The sequence below is a fragment of the Lissotriton vulgaris genome, chromosome 5, assembly GCF_964263255.1.
Source record: "Lissotriton vulgaris chromosome 5, aLisVul1.2, whole genome shotgun sequence".
Lineage (NCBI taxonomy): Eukaryota > Metazoa > Chordata > Amphibia > Caudata > Salamandridae > Lissotriton > Lissotriton vulgaris.
This window is the reverse complement of record NC_141693.1, coordinates 1,601,167,305-1,601,173,304: the sequence shown is the minus strand read 5'-3', so window position 1 is coordinate 1,601,173,304 and position 6,000 is coordinate 1,601,167,305. Positions and strand designations below refer to the sequence as shown.

At 44.9% G+C, this 6,000-nt stretch overlaps 1 protein-coding gene across 1 annotated transcript in view; it reads left to right on the top strand.

Moving 5' to 3' along the window:
* The first annotated feature begins 992 nt into the window (after positions 1-992).
* The window catches only part of RABGGTA (Rab geranylgeranyltransferase subunit alpha), a 155,657-nt gene continuing 150,649 nt past the window's right edge, over positions 993-6,000 (top strand). Inside the window, exon 1 of the mRNA XM_086923739.1 lies at positions 993-1,084. The gene's annotated coding sequence lies outside the window, so the exon portion shown is untranslated. The remainder of the gene's footprint in view (positions 1,085-6,000) is intronic.

Here is a 6,000-nt window from a genome sequence, read left to right as displayed (position 1 = left end):
CGGAGCAGTAATTCCTCGTGCTCTCCCCAATGTCACGCGCTGGGTATTCCTGGCTTGGCGTGCATCACAACATCATACCCAATCAGCAGGGAGACTAACTCAGTACACTTCCTTGTGGTGTGGCACTAATCTCTGTGAAGTTGCCTCCTTGTCAGGGTTCCGGCTATGGGATTTCATCGGGGTAACCTTGTTGGGCGACATCTGGAGCGGTACTCACATTCGATCCTTTCAAGATTTATAGACTAGACACTCCTGGATACGTCCCTATTGATTTACTTGTGTAGCCTTGAGGTCACTGTGATGTGTTTTCCTCCCTGTTCTGATATTGTACATTGTAGCTCTGACTGTTGCTGTTTGTTGTTACATGCAAAACTCAATAAAATTGTCCAAAAATTGTTGCTTTTAACATAGGCATGGTTGGATGGCTGTGTTGACTCGGGTTTTCTGGTGTTAATGCCATTGTTAAATGTAGTCGGCATTGTAGTGACAGAATCTCAAACCTCGTTTTAGTGGTAAAAGGTGCATTAAATGTCGCAGTCTCGCTAGTCTGGAGTTTTAACTGCATTCGCGCAACTCCACTATTTGTACAGTTTTTTTGAAGTTTGAAATGTGTTGGTTTTGTACGATGAACTCTGCTCGACTAGTGGAGGGGAGGCTGCCACTGTAATTACGCGAGGTATACGCAAGACAGGCTGGCAGGCGATGTCTTTTCTGCCGTTATCACAGAAAATGCTCCTGCAGGCCAAGAAATAGAAAAGTGTGCCATTAACGACATGCAGGTAAGATCAACGCCGCACCTTATTGTGTGCGCTCTTAAATTATTCTATTACCCTCCTACATTTAACCAATGCTGCCATCTAGTGGTCGGTGGCCAGATTGTTCTCCCCTGAAACGATTACTGATACCGTACTGTTTACGGAAGGTAAGGTTTATCGTCTAGTGAGCTTCTGACGCTGCGTAGGCGAGACCTAGAAACGGACCGCCTGGGGGACAAAATAGAGCCCGATACAGACCCGTTTTGAGCCCCCCTTTAAAAAACTGCCAGTGCTCAGCTCCGGCGAGTCCCGCCCCACTTAAAGCCCAGGTACTCTTCTAATCGACACACCTGGCTTCCAACAGTCCACCAATTCTCGGCCGCCTCTCAACCCGGGGTCCATAATTCAATCACCACTGAGTTACACCATGACAGGCCGTGCGGTATCATACTGGCGCGCGTCCGTAAGACTAAAGGGTGGAGGCCCTATGCAGCGAGTCACGGCCGAGCACACTTTCCTCGAGTTCGCTGTCCTACGCAGCCCCACTCGCGACAGCATCTCCACTCCGTGAGTTTGAACGGGACAGCGATGCACACTGAAGCTGTCACGTGAAGCCCCACGGCTGCCAGGGAGGAAGCTTTAATGCGCACTAGACGCTGCCCAACAGGTTCTCTCTGACGCTGCTTCTCCAGAACGTGCCTTGGCGTGCAGATCACGTGATATTGTCTCTGCTAAGAGTCATTCCTCTAATGGGAGCCTGCTACTACCGGTGCTGCTGCTGCTGCTAAAATAGAGCTCTAAGAAAGGAGGTAAGGGGCAATTTCGCAGGGTGTGCGGCGGGGCAATGACGTTAGGATGAGGATTGTTAAAGGGAGTTTCATGCAAAGTGTTGTGAGAAGCCCCAGGGCTGCGTTATAGACGTGAGAGTCCTGTTGCTGATAGAAGACATGGGAGAGGACCAAGCAGTTGAAAGAGGTCAAGGGGGTGGATAAGGGAGGGCATGGGGAAACGTTTAAGAGGCGACACCTGTCAAATTAGAGACTAATAAAGATCAACCGAGGGTGTGGATTTAAGAGAGGAAGTAATCGTCTAATTGAAAGATGACTAGAAGCTGAATGAGGGATGACAAGGAAGATGAGGAAAAAGCAAAAGGAATATCGAACCGGGTGGATTTGAAGAGGCTGTGAGAAGTCATGGGAGGGAGACTAGAGGTCAAGGCTGGCTTTTGGTGAACTGTCACTGTGCCCTGGCCAGTCGACATCAATCTTCAGAGGGGTGCATGTAGCTGTCTACATTAAGGTCATGCATACCGCAGTGTCCCTCTACCCTGCTAATAGTGGTTGTAACTTTTTTTTAGCATGCCTCATGTATTGTGCAGTGCCATGCAGTGATTTGGTGTACACAACCATCCCATGTCTAAGACCGATTCAAATTTTAAATTCTCTCTACCTGCCCATTTGTGTCCGTGGCCCCACTTTCAAGGGTGGGATTTGCCCTTGTCAAACTGGAGAGCTACACTGTGGCTGAGCTCAAGGTGTTTTGCCAAGAGTGGGGGCTGCCTGCCAAAAGGAGCATCAGGAATGCGGAGTTCCAGAAGGCCTTGAGGACATGGGATTTTTTGTTGGCCAGGGTGGTACTGTCTGCCTAGTGGGATGCTCGGGGAGTAAGTTACGGTTAGGTGCTGCACAAATGGGATCCCTTGATGAGGAGAAGGATTCCCCATGGGTCAGTTCAGTGGCTCAGGAGGGTATAGACAGAGGTATCCGACTGAGTTCGGAGAGGTGTAGAACTGACAAGAGTCCCTGCATGACATGGTCTTTGCCTCTGTTCTAGTGCCCTAGCAGGATAACCCATCATCAGTCTAGCCTGGCACGTGGCTGGAAGGGGGTTGTGCTGGACCTGGCTGTTTCTGCAGGGTCTTCCCTACACATTTTACTTGTGCCCTCCACTCTTTGTAGAATTTGTTTTTGTTGGCCTTAGGACTCTTCTCACTTTACCACTGCTAACCAGTGCTAAAGTTATTGTGCTCTCTCCCTAAAAATAGCAACATTGGTTTATATCCAATTGGCCTATTTATTGTACTTATAAGTCCCTAGGAAAGTGGTCCTGTATGTACCCAGGGCCTAAAATTTAAATGCTACTAGTGGGCCTGCAGCACTGGTTGTGCTATCCGCAGGACTCGAAAAATCTACCCGCCCACTCGCAATTGTGAGTCAAATATTATCCGGTCTAGCTATTTGTAGCACCTACTAGTCCCAGCTGGGCAGTGAACTTAAGCTGGAAAAGAACAGGTGTTCTATTGATTCAGAAAGTGAATGAGCAATAAAGATGCCATTATATCTTCTTTATCTTGACCCATTTCCTGTCTATTCAACGAAAGAGGTCAAATATCAGTTTGTCTTTTTATTAATTGCCACTTGGAAAATTGAGGTTTATATTTTCTTACTACAATTAGAAGTTTTTGTCAAGAGAGCTGTCTGAAGATGTCAGTTTTTTTCTCTAACTTATAACATTAAAAAAAAATTGCTAGCCAATGAATATTACAAATATTTCAAATATATCAGTAATTACAAAAAACACGTTTTAAAAAAATCATTAAGATGTGTGATGCAAACAAAGAGTTAAATGGGAACAAAAGAAATCCGAACACTTTACTTTGTGATATGCAAATGACCGATATTTGCAGAAACTCTGTTTCCAAACATTGTTTGTACACTATATAGTTTTATCAGTAAACCTGCACGTCGGTGAGAAATCGTGTGGCCATTTCAATGTAAAATCTGCTGATTGCAAATTATAGTGTGCTACCACTTCATACTTTAGTCAAGTTTTTATTAAAAGTGATCGTTTTTAAACATGATTTGAGAAACATTCCTGCCCCCACCCTGAAGACAATGCTGTTAATGAACTAAGAGGCAAGTCCGAGCTAATGTGTATCCTATTTATGGCTCGATTTGCATTATATATGGAGCAAACGTTAAGTCTATTATATAAAAAAAAGAGTTTTTTGTTCAGCAGACATGCTGAACTCTCACATTTGAAGGTGCTCTTATATGTGATAATGATGAAAATGGCAGCTCAGTGAATTAAAATATTTGCCCACAATCACATAATTTGAAACCAGTTTATGGGTCAGGGAATTACACTTTGATAGAGCTGATTATTTGTCACTAACCTGCAGGTCTTGTCACATTTTATGATTTTTTGAGGCCTGACTCACTTAAGTAACCCTTTAAACATGTCTCGGGCCTGCCATTGCAAAGCCTGTGTGTGCAGTTTAAACTGCCATTTCGACCTGCAAAATACACCTTTTGCCAGGCCCAAGCCTTCTTTTTTTAATACATATGTCACTCCTGTGGTAGCCCCTGGACAGCTTAGAGGGCAGGGTGCAATGTATTTAAAAAGTAGTCCATGTACATTTGTTTTAAATGTCCTACTTATGAAAAATGCTTAACTTTGTTTTTCACTACCGTAGGGTCATCTCTCCCATAGGATAACATTGAGGTTGCCTTATTATATTTTATAACTGTAATTTCCAAATGGGAAAAGATAACCAGTTAATGTTTGATGTCTCTGGCATCCTGATCTACCATCCTAACTTATGGTGAAGTCAGGTTTTAAATTATAATTCTGAAAATGCAACTTTCAGAAAGTTGGCATTTATTGTCTTAGCCATTATGTGTCTGCAGCCTGTCTCAGGGTCACATGACTGGCTGTGGGTGACAGTTGGGCTTTGTGTATACCTCCTAGATGGCCACACACAATGGGAGTGTAGTTGTGACTGGATGAGTCATCACTGGCAGGATGGGAGAGAGTATCTAGGCATAGCCCCACTTACTCTTGAGTAGGCTGTGGCCAGCCTCCATACAAAGGGCTGATACCCTGCATAATTAGTCTGCATCCATGGCTAGGAAGGCATTGCATCTGTGCACTTCAAAGGCATGCCTCTAGAAGCTTCTCCCCTATTCAAAGGCACAGCTGTGTATAAAAGAAGGACCTCTGAAATGCTGCTCTACAGGAACTGCTGCCCTGCTGTGCTGAACTGCTTCCTGCTGCCTCTTTGCTGAGAAAGAAGGACTGGACTTGCAACATCATCTTGATCACAGAGTGACTCAGAGGGCTAGACCTCTGGCCTCCTGATTTGAGCCTCAGGGACATAAAAGGCTCCCCAACCAGCTCCTGGACCCAGCTACAGCGATTTCCTGACCTCTCATTTCCTGGGCCCTTGGTATAGATCACAGGCTCTAGTAATCAAGCTTTAGAACTCTTCAGGACTGGAAATGGGCTTGTTCACAGCGAACCAGCACTTCTCGCACTGAAATTCAGCATGAACCACCACCAGCCTTTGTCCTTGCACAGCTAGCATCGGCGCCCGTGGAGGACTGTCACAATGAATCTCCAGGCAGCCTGTCTGCGACGCCCGTTCTGCTCTTTGCGCCATGCCGACCACCGCCAGTGACGCTCTCCTTGCTCCCTGTGATCCTCTCCAATGCAAACGGGACTCTTGGCACAAGTCTTGAGAAGGTAAAACTTCAGCAGGGCTTATCTGGGATTGTATTCGACTTGCGCTCCATCGCGGTCAACCTGGACTTTCGGCTTCGACCTTGACCCACGCAACCAGAAAATGCATGGTTGCACATTTTGCTTTTAGGCACTATTTTGCAGTTTATTCTTGAAAAAATAATTGCTCCAGTTCTACAGATATGGATTTTTGTTGTTTTGGTCTTGTTTTATTTTTTATATTCTGCTCTATTATACTTACTTGGTGTGAGATCCATTTTGCGTGGTGTTTTCATTGTTTCACTGTTTGATGTGTTTTATTATTTGTGAAAGTAACCAGAATAAATTCCTACCATACCAAGCGCTCAAATTGCAGGCACTTAAACACTTAAAACAGCAACTTTATATAGAAGAAAGATGATGAATATTCATCTATCTTGGTTCCTAAAATGCTGGTAAAGTAAATAGTCAGTATTGATAGTTAATATATAAAAAAAAAAACAGTTGGAACCAGCATTGTCACTGAAGAGAAAGGAGCTAATTTTAGGTAGTTGGGTACTGTCAAAACTCCTTTCAGAGTTCCACAGGGCATGCAGGGGCTAAAAGGCCCAACTGTGGTGGATCCCACTCAACTGGGAAAGTTCCTCTTCTGCACTTGACTCTCAGTGGAAGCTGTGGTCATGCAGTCAAGGCTCCCGTGGTGAGGGTAAGTTCAGATACAGGTCAGTGAACATGACTCCTAATT